This window comes from Nycticebus coucang, chromosome 17 (assembly GCF_027406575.1).
Source record: "Nycticebus coucang isolate mNycCou1 chromosome 17, mNycCou1.pri, whole genome shotgun sequence".
NCBI lineage: Eukaryota > Metazoa > Chordata > Mammalia > Primates > Lorisidae > Nycticebus > Nycticebus coucang.
Window position 1 is genome coordinate 33,700,630 of NC_069796.1, and position 12,913 is coordinate 33,713,542.

The 12,913-nt window shown below is 47.2% G+C and overlaps 1 protein-coding gene across 7 annotated transcripts in view; it reads right to left on the reverse strand.

Annotated features, from left to right (window-relative positions):
- The window catches only part of LOC128568357 (core histone macro-H2A.1), a 66,383-nt gene extending 57,914 nt beyond the window's left edge, over positions 1-8,469 (reverse strand). For 5 of the 7 annotated variants that reach the window (XR_008375147.1, XM_053565917.1, XM_053565915.1 and 2 more), the window contains exon 1: positions 8,183-8,469. The gene's annotated coding sequence lies outside the window, so the exon portion shown is untranslated. The other 2 variants (XM_053565912.1, XM_053565914.1) reach the window with 2 other exon arrangements.
- Positions 8,470-12,913: the final 4,444 nt, after the last annotated feature.

The following is a 12,913-nucleotide window of genomic DNA, read 5'->3' on the forward strand; positions in this document are numbered from 1 at the left end:
CGCACTCTACCGAGGGCAAAAGTGAGATTCTGTCTCAAAAAAAAAAAAAAAAAAAAAAGCCTCTGTGATGAAAACCCTGCATTGAGCCCTTTTAGGAGGGGCACCAAGTCTTAACTGCTCACTGAGTGCTAGAAGAGAGAAGCCCAGAGTGGTCTGAGTTTTCCTAAAACAATTAGTTGGATCCATTCCTTATTGTAATGACTTCATTTTAAAAACATTCACTGCAAACAGGTTCCCATGCTCACCCTGAGCAGGGGAGTGTATGTGCCTGTGTTTCCAGGATAAGCCATCCCTGGGTTTCCTAGCAGTCTTGCTTTACTACAAATGCATCTCACAGACCAAGAACCAACACCTTTGGACCAAGAGTCTTTCAATCTGAACACATCCCCTCTTTCAGTTGGGGAGGCCTGTGGTCAGAGATGATTACCAGCAGCATAGCCCCTTTCCTATGGAGCACAGACTTCACGTTGTTCCTCAGCAGACCTGCTGGGCCTGTCTGGGGTTGTCACTGTGGGAACTAGACAGTACTCTCCCCCAGACAGCACACAGGAGCCCAGCAGGTCCAGTGACACTGACTCCTTAAAAGTGATGCTCCCTGTTTTTACTCCTCTGCCACTAAACAATGGTCTTTATGTCAACTTGCCAGTATACATCTGGCTGCTGGACCACAAAACTCTGTTCTGACCTTACGGCAAAAGGCACATTTACAAGTCCCATGGGTAGCCTGTACTCCTCTGGGCTCTCTGTCCTATCAGTGGCAACATCATGTACCAAGCCATCTACTTGGAGTAGGAGTCAGCCAGGCCCCTACTTTCCTGTGTACCCCACAGCACCCAAGCCTTAGCCAAGCTCTGCTAAACCTGCCCACAGAACCTCTCAACCCTCTTCACTTCTCTTCACCCTCCCTGCCTTGTTTTTCATCCATTTTCCCAGCCCCAGTCTTTCTCACCAGACACCAGAAGCACCCCTGAGCCTATTCTGATGGTTCTATACCAGCCTGAGCGCCTGAGTTAGCCACATACACATCCTTCGACTACTTCCAGAACGCTGCTGCCCACCACCCCTGCCTGGGTTCAGATGCCTCAGGCCACCCTGACTTCCTGAGCCTGCCCTGCTATGTTAAGGACATCTTTGAATATGCTGTGTCTCTTGCCTAGAATACCCTTCATCCTATTGTCAACCTGCTGAACTGACCTCTCCATGGAGGCTTCTTGGACCTGACTGCAGTCCCAGATCTGTATCCCCACCAAGGGGGGTTTCTTGCAGAGATTCCATTCTTTACCCCTCCTCATGTTCTTTCTGCATTCTAACTAGAGTTCCCAAGCTACAGCCTCAGCTAGGAAAGAATTCTGACTAAGCCATGCAGCCTCATGACACCCAGCAATGTGTGCTGGTTTTTTAAAACATCCTTTGGAAAATCACCTCATAACTGTGAAATCTCCAGAGAAACCCGTGAGTGTGCTCGGTCCATGCTCTATTCAGAGGTCTGTGGGGGGTGTGTGGGCAGCTCCAGCCAAACACTAACGGTGGAGAGAGAGTGGCTGACAGGCAAGTGACAACTGGGCATCATGATTAGAATCCAGAAGCCAAACACTCATCTGATCCTAATCATGGCTCTGCCACCTACTGGCTATGTGTCCTTGGACATATCTGTCACATAGAGACGGTGACAGAAAGGACCTCAAAGCACTGGTGGCAGAATTGAGTCAAAGCATGTGTGTGAGGGGCTGAGTGAGTGCTCAGTAGTCAACAAAAATGTACATAACAACAATGTGTGTAAGGTGAAAAAAGGTCACCTTGTTGCAGAACAGATCTGGGACATTTGCACAATGAAGGTGTTGCTAGCTGCTGTAACAGATAAGTCCTTGCTACTTATTTCTCATTCATGAAAATTCCAAAATGGATTTCCATGATGGGCTGGTGCTTCTCTGCCACACAGCGAGTCACAGATCCAGACCCCCCACCCGCAATCTTGTGACTCTGACATATTCAATATACAACTCCCACAGTTGCCATGGAAGGAAAAAGACCACAGAGAGCATAAGAAGATTTTAAAGGGCCAGGCCTCAGAGTGGAACATGTCTTTTCTAACCATGAGCCATTAACTAGAACTTGGTCATATGGCCACATCTAATTGCAAGAGAGGTTGGGCTATTTGCTCAGAAGAAAAGCTAAAACTGTCAGTCTCTGTCACATGACAAACCAATTGAAAGCTGGCCCTTAGGCCAGTGACCAAGTGACTAGCCAAAGCCTGCTGGGCCCTGTTTGATCCATGTCCTGCACCCAGCCTGACCTAAGGAATGGACAGTCCCATATCATAGACAAAGCAGCTCCTTAAGCTCCAGCTTCCTTTGCAGGGCACTGAAGTTGGTGACGGAAGAAGAGCTAGACAATCTGGTGAAGCTGACAAAGATTCATCCTTCCCTCCTCACCCATCCTGACGAACACTGCGTCCACTCATCAATGCACATTAGCTTGGCTGCTCTTCTGGCTGGTATCAGCCTAGGCGATGAAGACTCTGTAGCTAACCCTGTAAGGATCTCTGTGGTCCTCATCTCTGCAACTCTGTCAACTGTAAGCCATTCACAATAAACATTAACCTTGTTTGCAGAACCTCAAAGCTTACCCAGAAACAAACTGTTGAAGAGAAGCTATGTGGAGAGATAAGCCAGGGTCAAGTGAGAAGCAAAATCTGACCACAGACCTTTCAACAATCAAGACATTACTGGGACAACACAACCTGTTCTCAGAGCACTGGACTCATTAGAAGAATACCTTTGAAGACTCTGTGAAAGAGGTGGACAGGGGAACAGTAAGCTTCTACTATTTAGCAGGGGTGAGAAATGAAAGTGCCCTGGAGGCCCTCCCACACCCAGCGGGTACCCTAACAGTCTGCTTGCTGCACTGCAAACCACCTTCACTCCCACCTGCACCTGCCAGGGGTGGTCAGCCTTTTTTTTTCCTGCCACACACTGGAAGAATAAGAGTTGTAGAGGGCCACATATTAAATACACAAACACTGATGAAAGCTCATTAGACCGTTCATACTTTTTGTACTATCTGACACCACAGTAAAGCAAAAAAAGTCCTCACAAAATCAGCATGCAGCCCACAGGCCACAGGCCACAGGTTAAGACACTCCTGCTTAGCATACACAGCTTGCTCAGTGATGAGCATCTCCCCAGCTCTCAGTCTGGAGTGGTGCCAATGCCTTCTCTGGTAATGCAGATCCATCAAAGAGCTCCCTTCTCTGCATTCTTTCTGAGGCTGTGCCTCTGTCCCCAAATCCCAGTCTACTTTGTGGCAGCCCCATGCCCAGACTCTGGTCCTGTGCATGAGGCCCACCTGACCTCCAACCCCTCTCTCCCTATTTCCAGCTACCAGAGCTCTACCAGGCTGAATCCCTCCTGTTTCCCTCAATCGGTATCTGCTGTGGCCACTGACCCAGCTGAAGATGCCTTTTAATATCCCTCAGTCAGGCCCTAACAGGCATCCTCAAACTTTTTAAACAGGGGGCCAGTTCACTGTCCCTCAGACGATTGGAGGGCTGGACTATAGTTAAAAAAAAAAAAAAAAACAAAAAAAAACTATGAACAAATTCCTATGCACACTGCACATAACTTATTTTGAAGTAAAAAAACAAAACGGGAACAAATACAATCACATCGCCTCATGTGGCCCGCGGGCCGCAGTTTGAGGACCCCTGCTTTAACACATTCAATTGCTTGTCTCAATATTACGTGAAATATTCTGCAAATGCAATTTTCAGCCTTTCCTACCAATCAGACTGCCACTCTAGATCCAACTTACACATAAATGCTACCCCATACTTAGCACTCATTACACTGTGTCATCACTGCCTGTTCACTTGTTGGTCTTAATGAGATGGACCAATTTGCTTTGCTCACCACTGTATCTCCAAGCACCCACATCCTGCCTGACACTGCTGGATGGAAGGTGATTAGTCAGCATTTATAGTGGATGAAGTTCTCTTGAAGAAGAGGGGCTGCATTTCCAAAGGTTCCAGGACTCAAAGCTAGAGACATCAGAAAGGGACTTTCCCTGAGACCATTTATGTACATATGCCTGGCCAAATCCCTATGGGACACCAGACTCTCAAATTTCAGGGAGCTTGCGAAGCCACCTTGGGAATCCCCAAGAAGTGAATACCCCAATTGCTCTAATAGCTGGCAATGGGTCACACAGAGGCCTCACAACTCTGTGACAATTCTATGGCTACAATACCTCTGCTTTTGCCTCGGGCTCAGTAATATAGGCCAGAGGAAAATATTTACCTTTCTCACACCTGTAGCAGACTGACCCCTGTTTAAGCTATAGCACAGAAAATCTTTAAACAATCAACATACTCATGAAACCACTGGGATGGTCATTCATGAAGTCTTGTATCATCTAAGCAATGAATATGTGCATATTGATCCTGAACAAAATATTGATTGGAACTACTGGGGAGCTGCTAGTTAGAGAGCCCTACCTTCAGCCCCTGAGGACAAGGGACTCTGAGTTACCCATGCTCAGAACACTATTGATGAGGGAGGACTGCCCCATCCATTCCTTGTAGCTGGATACACACCCCATATATTCACATGCATTTGTCACCATCCTACCAATTCCAATCATGAAGGCAAACCTGAGACATTTAATTCTGAAGGTCAGGACACTAATCCTGTTTACAGCATTCTCTTTCGTTTACTCCTATCATAGCAAATGATTAAGGATGTCACTGCTGTCAGGTCTCCAGAGGCATGTGGATATACTACACAACCACTGCTCACAGAGCAAAGGTTCAGAAGCTGCACTCTCATTGGCTTGGAACAGAGATGTGCTCCTGTACTCTAGCCAATCAGAAAAACATTTCTTTCCATTCATAAAACACATCATAAAGTGAGCCAGATGATTAAAGAACTTATGGTCCACCCTCAGTTAACCAGAAGACTGCAAACAGAAGAGACAAACTAACTGAGATAGCAATAAATCCTAAACCACGTATCTCATTCATGTGTTAGGGGGATTTGGGGGCCGGTCGGGGCGGGAGAGATTGGGCCAAATCCCTGTGGGACACCAGATATCCAATACCCTGTGGGTGGTATTGGAAGAGGAGCCAACCCCAAGCATAGTGTCATAAACCACAAGTGGAGAACAGTTTTGGGGAAGCCAGTCTGGGACTGAAATTTCATCTCTGCAAACCCACTCCATGGTATGCTTCCTGAGCAGCACTGAAGAAAACAGCTATGTATCTTTTAATACATAGCAAGTCACTGTCTGCCTGCTATACAAGGAAACTTTCCTACCATAATTCCTCTCTTTTAAAGATTGTGCCAAAGTGTAAGATAACCATTCCAATAAAGGCCATCAAGAGAAAAGTTCAAAGGTAAGCTTCAGCAGACAGGCTTAGTATTTAGAAGCCACTTGCTATCAGCTGACTAGATGTAGCCTTCCCAATAAGAACAGAACACCTGATTGGGCCTCTACTGCTCACAGCCCTTAGTGGCTCTCACTTCTCTTAAAGTGTGGTTCTGAGCAGGGGCCTTTGTGATTGGCCCCTCTGTTGTGCAGCTTCACCTGGCCTTTGTGATTGGCCCCTCTGTTGTGCAGCTTCACCTAGTTCTCCACAGTCCCTCACATGACTGCTATTCTTTTCCTCTGAGGTCTGCACATGTGGTTCCACAGGCCTCAAATTCTTGTCCCCATCTGCCCCTCTTTGCCTGGTCAACTCCTATTTACCTTTTCCAAGCCAGGTTAAGTTTATGGTTCCTAGCTAGGTCACTGTCTGCTGGGAGTTACTGTGCCCTCCTGTGCTGACTTTGTAACTGCCACTTCCCTGTCTTGTTCTCCTAATGTCAGCTTCCCCCAGGGCAGGGACTATGTATTTCTCAATCATGGCTGTCGCCCCGGTGTATGAGCCAGAACTGATTCTCAGGAAACACCAATATAAAGACTATAAGACACTGACCTGGCAGGCCTGATCCAAGAAAAAGCCATATAACTCTTTGGAACAAAGAGCTGAACCACTCAGGATCAGAGCTGAGACAGGGCCCCAAGAACCTCTAAACCTAAAGAATGTGGGAAGGACTCCCCATAGGACAGGTCTGGGCCCTACTCACTTATGTCCCTTCCCAGACTATGTTCCAAAAATGGGACTCTGCAAGGCCTATCACAAATCCTTGGAGACACTCAAGAATCAGAGGCTGCTGCATTTCTGACGAACACCACATACAGATTTTTGTTGAGTCCTTTAGCTTGGTGTTTTCCATTGATGCCATTTAAAAAAATAAAATCTCTTGTCAGTGACTTGGGGCAGCATTAGCTCTGCAAGCATTAGAGGGAGAATCCGGAATACATGTACTTTCAGTTTATAAATGGGGAGGGAATGAAGGGCTCACCTCAAGTTCCGTTCTTTCCATGACCAGAAGACACAGCAGACAGAGAGGTATGTCACTCCCTGGTCCTGGCCCATTTGGTAAAAACCAAGCTAATGACTATGGTTTGGAAGAACATTAGAACATCACGTGTGAAGTTCCAGACCATTCTCAAAGCTTAATAAAATGTGAGCTATCCTTACCTCAATTTGCACAATTTTTATTTATATATCACCCTCTGCCTTACCTAGGAATCAGCATTAACAATGGTAACAGATGAAAACAAAAGAACAGACTGGAGAGATTTCCCTCTCTCCTTGTAAAACTAAAGTGGAGAAGAATTTGGAGTCTTAAGAGTTTTGCTCTTAGAATTTAAGAAAAAAATTTTTTTTAATATATTCGTCCTCATCAGAGTCTCTTGTGCAAGATCAGATCCTAGTGCCCAACAGAGGTTAACTGTGTACAGAGGTATTAATTCTGGTGACAGGCATGCAGTGTCCATTTTAGAGTTAGCAACACATCTGACAACAGGCTTGTAGCCTAATGGTGGACTGCAGTTAGATTCCACCCAATTTACAACTTGAGTCCGCCACCCGAACCCAAGGCAGTTCAAAAAATTCTTAACTCCCTGGAGCAGGAGCCTTGGAACAAAGCATTCTCCACCCCCACCTTTAAGAGTAAAACCTTAAACAACAAAGGTGGAAAAAAGAGGGGGAAGCTAGCAAGAATGCCTCTCTAATTGTCTGTTCTTATATGCTGTTTATTGGATCGTTAAGATCTTATGAGGACTTTATGGTAATTGTTGAATTCAAAGTTTCAGCCTTATTGTACAGAAGTCTCTCACTTTCAAACTCGGAAACATTTTCCCCCAACATCTTGTCCAAAAAGAGCCTTTCAAACAATCTACTGAACAACTCCTTGAAAGATCTGCGGTCCCTGCAGGAGTGGAAGTAGGGAGTATCATCTCACACACCTGTTGTCATGTGACACAGCTAGCAGCATCCCGCGCACGCACTCACCTCCCTACTCCTCCCCACCCCCAGCGAGTCTCCTCCCTGCTGGCCTCCACTAGGGAGCCTACCGCCTTCCGGAGTTACCTTTAAAAAAAACCAAAACACAAAAGACAAAACCCTTTCCAACCACAAAGCAAACAAAAGACCAACACTGAGACAATCAGGAACAGCAGGGGTTCCGTGGCCCCCCTCCAGCCCATCCCCGGACACCCCTACCCCCAGCCTGGCTTCAGTCCTGCGAGCAGACCCCACCCCCAGCTCTACCCTCCCAGCAGATGCAGAGCCAGACGCCTAAACCTCGGCCCCCTGGGGCCGGACTTATTGTGCCCGGGCCAGCCACTCGCCGGGGCGGCGGGCGCCTCACCAAGTATAACTCCGCACACAACAGCTACCGGGCGCCCAGGCCCAGGCTGGCCAGCCGGCGCCGCGAGGCCTCCGGCGTCCTCGGGCCCAGCCCGCGCGCCCGCCTCAGGAAGGGTCACCGGGGGAGGGACCAGACCTGTCTCCTTCCCGCAAAAGCTCCTAGGCGAGGGCAAAGGATGTCTTTCGAAGAGAAGTTGGTTTCCGGGTTTGCTTTTTGAACAAAACCGAAGGGAATTCCGCGCGGCCGGGCAGGGCCTGAGAGGGCGCCGTGCGCGCGCAAGGCCACTGCGTGGGCCGCGCGCAGTCGAGCGGCCGAGCCCAGCCCAGCGCCGCCCCGGTGCGCGCCAGGCCCCGCCGCTCCCGGGTACCGCGGCGAGACCCGAGCGGCGGGGACAGGGCGCGCGGCCAGAAGGCCCGCGAGGCACTTACGGGGCGGCTCGGCGGCGGCGGCGGCGGCAGCAGCAAGGTGTCTCGGCCGGAGCCCTCTCGGCCGCTCGCGCCTTTTCTCTCCGCGCTCCTCGCTGGCCCGCCCGCCTCCTCGCTTCCCGCCCGCGCGCCCCGCGCTCGCCCCCTCCGCCGGGCTCCGCTGCCGAGTGAACTGGAACCACTCGCCGCGGCCCGGGATTCCCACAATGCACAGCGCGCCGCTCGTCACATCCCATCCTGTCCCCGCGCGTCCGGCCACCCCTCCCCGCGCCGCCGGGCGCCCGGGCCTTGACCCCAGTCCCGTACTCCGGCTCAACGCCGGCTGCAACCAGGCATCCTCCTGCGCGCGGGACTCAAGGTCCGACCCGCGATCCCGCGGAGCACCCACAGCTAAGTCCTTGGAAAGGGTCAGGCCCGTAGGAGAGGCGCTTCTCCAGGGTGCGTCCCAACCTCTGCGTCTCCAGTGAGCGCCTACAATGTGCCTGGCAGTGAGCTCGGGGCTTTCGCCAGCACGTCCCTAATAACTTGCCATTAACCCAGGGGAGAGGCGCAATTGCTGTTACTAGTGATCACTTTTCTCTCCCCATTAATGCAACCCCGCGCCTCGGAATCCCCGCTGCCTTTACATACTAGCCAACCCCAAGCCCTCGTCTGCCCCAAGATCACCTTCTGCACACCCCACTCCCCGGGGGGTTGTGCATAGTCAACCCCCCCTCACTCCGAACCTGTTTTGCCTGTGGAATAGGTTAACTACTTAAGCAAACTTCCGCTTTTGGACCCAAGTTGGGATTTACTAACATAAACAGTGATTTTTTTTTTTTTTTTTGGTAGAAACAGAGTCTCACTTTATAGCACTCGGTAGAGTGCCGTGGCCTCACACAGCTCACAGCAACCTCCAACTCCTGGGCTTAAGCGATTCTCTTGCCTCAGCCTCCCGAGTAGCTGGGACTACAGGCGCCCGCCACAACGCCCGGCTATTTTTTGGTTGCAGTTTGGCCGGGGCCGAGTTTGAACCCGCCACCCTCGGTATATGGGGCCGGCGCCCTACCGACTTAGCCACAGGCAACGCCCCCATAAACAGTGATTCTTTATCGTCACACGCATTTTTGAAAACTGCTGACGAGCTGCAAGAGGAGGGGCCGCCTCAAAGCCCATCCTTATTTGCCTAAACTGGTTTTTTCGGCTAAAGGCATTAGTGCCCTATCCCGGGTACTTAAATAAGGACCTTCGCGGTGCTCCCCGCTCTGAAAAGTGTAAAGATGAAAGCTACCTCTCTACCCTGCTGTGAACTCAATTTGAATGGTAATACACAACCCTCGGGGTTGAGGTGAAGTGAAGTTTGCGGTGAAGCTGCTGGGGTTTATGGAGGTAATTAAAAACTTCCCCCAGCCCTCAGGATACATTTGAATAGTAGGGACCCAAGGGCTTCTACCTCACCCTGGTGCAATACACCTCATTTTCAAAGTTTGCAGAGCAGTGTTCCAATACGTGTCATCCATGCATTCATTAATTCAATCAAGTGCTGAGGACATACTTTGTGCCTTGCACCGATTTGGGTACTGGATGTGAAGCAGTGGACAGGACAGGCAAAATCTCGGCCTGCCTGGAGTTTGTAGTTTACTGGGAAAGGAAAGATGGATATGTCAAATGTGGACATGCTGTGGAAAAATAAGGCCAGAAGGGCAATAGGGAGTGTGAGAAAGGAAAGAGGTTTCAAATTTTAGAGAAGGCCCCAGGAGAAGGTGACATTTTAGGACAAACCTGAAGAATGAGGGAGCAAATCTGGGGAAGGAGTGTTCCAGGAACAAGGAATAGCAAGTACAAAGGCCCTGGAAGGAGTGTGTCCAAAATAGTCAAGACCCAAAGAGTCAGCTGGGCCTGGTGGCTCACGCCTGCAATCCTAGTACGCTGGGAGGCCAAAGTGAGCGGATAGTTTGAGCTCAGGAGTTGGAGACCAGCCTGAGCTAGAGTGAGAACTGGGCTCCACTAAAAAGGAAAAACGGAGGCAAAAGGATCTCTTGAGCCCAAGAGTTTGAGGTTGCTGTGAGCTATGATGATGCCATAGCACTCTACCCAGAGGAACAAAATGAGACTGTCTCAAAAAAAAAAAATTGATTTCAGATCCTGTATTGCAATTAACATTTAAGAAACTGTTACTTCTTGAGTTTTGATATAGTATCAAAGAACATCTGTAATGATCTGAAAAGCCTATTAATTTTCTCAGTTCTTTCCCAAACACCTGCAAAAGGGCAGATTTTCTTCATACGCTTCAAACAAAACAACAGATAGCAACTGACTGAATACAGGAAAATGGATGAAGCGGTGAAGGGGAAAAATAACAGGAAATGAAGCTGAAGAAATGATGGGTCCCCAAACAAAGCATTAAGGATATAGGAGGATTCCTCAGGGAATGGGTGTCTGGGAAAGGGCAGACACACGCGCACCTTTATTAGTGTGTTATTTTCTGGGTCCTCGGGTAAGCCCTCTCAGTTCTACAGAGACCACGGGTCGGGTGACAGTCTGCACTCTTCCAAGAGCTGATTTGGTGCCACCTCCACCTCCATGCTCTTGTGAAGTGTGCCATTCTCATAGAACACACTAGAAATATTGTGAGCTGTTCAGTGCCTGCTGGAGCCCTGTCGCCACCTCCCTTCAGAAGGCTCCACCTTCCCTCTCTCCTCTCTCCTCCTGTGCCCTGCTTTTCTACTTCACTGACCTGCCTCTTTCCGCAGTCAGACTCAGGGAGGAATACCAGCTCCTCCTCCTCCTCCTCTTCTTTCTGTTTACGGTTTTATTTCCAAATTGCAAAATAAAGGCATGCTCCCTATGGAAAACTGAAAAATCAAAAGGCTAAAAAAAAAAAATAAATAAAGATTACCCTAGCTCATTGCTAGGAGAGAATGACTACTCTTCTTCCAGACTTTGTATTTGTATTTACTTAATACTAATTATATAGGGCTCTACTCTATTTAATGCTTGTCACCTGCTTTTTACTTTTTTAATTTTATTTACTTCGTATTATTTGTTTCAGGTTAATTTGAGGGTACAGAGAATTAGGTTACAATGTTTGCATTTGTTAAGTGGAGTCCCTCTTATAATTGTGTCCCGCCCCCAAGAGGTGTGCCATACACCCTAACATTGTGCCCGTTAAGTGAGAGCACACCCAGCCCCCTCCCTTCTACTCTCTCCCCACTCCTTCATTCCTTGCCCCCTACCTTGAATTAATTTGAGTTTTTCTCTTAGGTAGGCATGTATTAGATCATCCATTGGCTTCACATTAGTATTGAGTACGTTGGATTCTTGCTTCTCCATTCTTGAGTTACTTTACTAAGAATGTGTCACTTTTTAAATGTAATGGTCCTTTGCTACGCATGAGCATTTTACCAGGTAGTTACTCTACAATTATAGTTCTCAAACTATTTGGATTTAGAGACCCTTGACCCTCTAAAAAATTATTGAGGATTCTGAAAACCTCGTTTATGTGGGCAATATCTATCAATATTCGCTTTATTAAAAATTAAAACTGAGAAAAATTAAAGTTTCATTTTAAAATCTTAACATGTAAACAAGTTATATGTTAACATAAACTGTATTTTATGAGATATAATTATACAATAAGTAGTAATTATATTAAATCTAATAATTATAGTCATAACTCATTAAATATATTTTAATAAAATACTGGAATATTTTATAAATCATATAACAAAAAAATGAGTGAGAAGAGTGGCATTGTTTTACAATTTCGCACATTTCTTTAATTCTCTGGTGTAACAGAATATACCTAGACCACATGTCTTTTGTAGTCAGTCACTTGCTGTATGTTGTTTTGTTTGAAGTATATGAAGAAAATCTGGCCTTATGCAGGTATGTATTCAGGAAAGAATAGAGAATTGTCATAGACTTTTCAGATAATTAAAGATGTTCTTTGATACTATACCAAAACTCAAGAAGCAGTGGGATTTTTTGTTGTTTTTGAGACACAGTCTCACTCTGTTGCCCTGGGTAGAGTACTATGGTGTCATAGCTCACAGCAACCTTAAACTCTTGGGCTGGAGTGATCCTCTTGTCTCAGCCTCCCAAGCAGCTGGGACTAGAGGTGCCAGCCAGAAGTCGTGGCTAATTTTTCTATTTTTAGTAGAGACAGGGGTCTCACTCTTGTTCAGGCTGGTCTCCAGTTCCTGAGCTCAGGCAATCCACCCAACTTAGCCTCCCAGAGTGCTAAGATTCAGGCATGAGCCATTGCGCCTGGCCAGGAGTAGTTTCTTAAATGTTAATGGCAATATAGAATCAGAAATCAATAAACTTTTAACTCAGCATCGTTAAAATCCACTGGATGATCTTTCATCTTGAATGAGTCCCTTAGCCATGCATGATTTGATAAAATCCTATATTGATCATTTAGAAAATATTCATTGAATTATGCTTATCTTCTGAATGTAAACACGTTTCTTTGTAGAATGTTAGAAAATCACGTCTGTTAATATCATCACTTTTCTCATTTGAAGGTTTTCAAGTATTGGGAAGTTGTCAAACTCGTGACAGACACAAGTTTCCCAAACTTGTAATTTCTGCTTGAAAGCTCAAATTTATCACTGACAACATAAAGTCACAGTAATTTTCCTTGAAGTGACAGGTTTGTTTCATTCACTTTCAAGAAAACATCTGCCACATACATAGGACCAAATTACAACTTTCGTGAGCCTTAGGCATTGTCTCCATGGAACCCTTCCT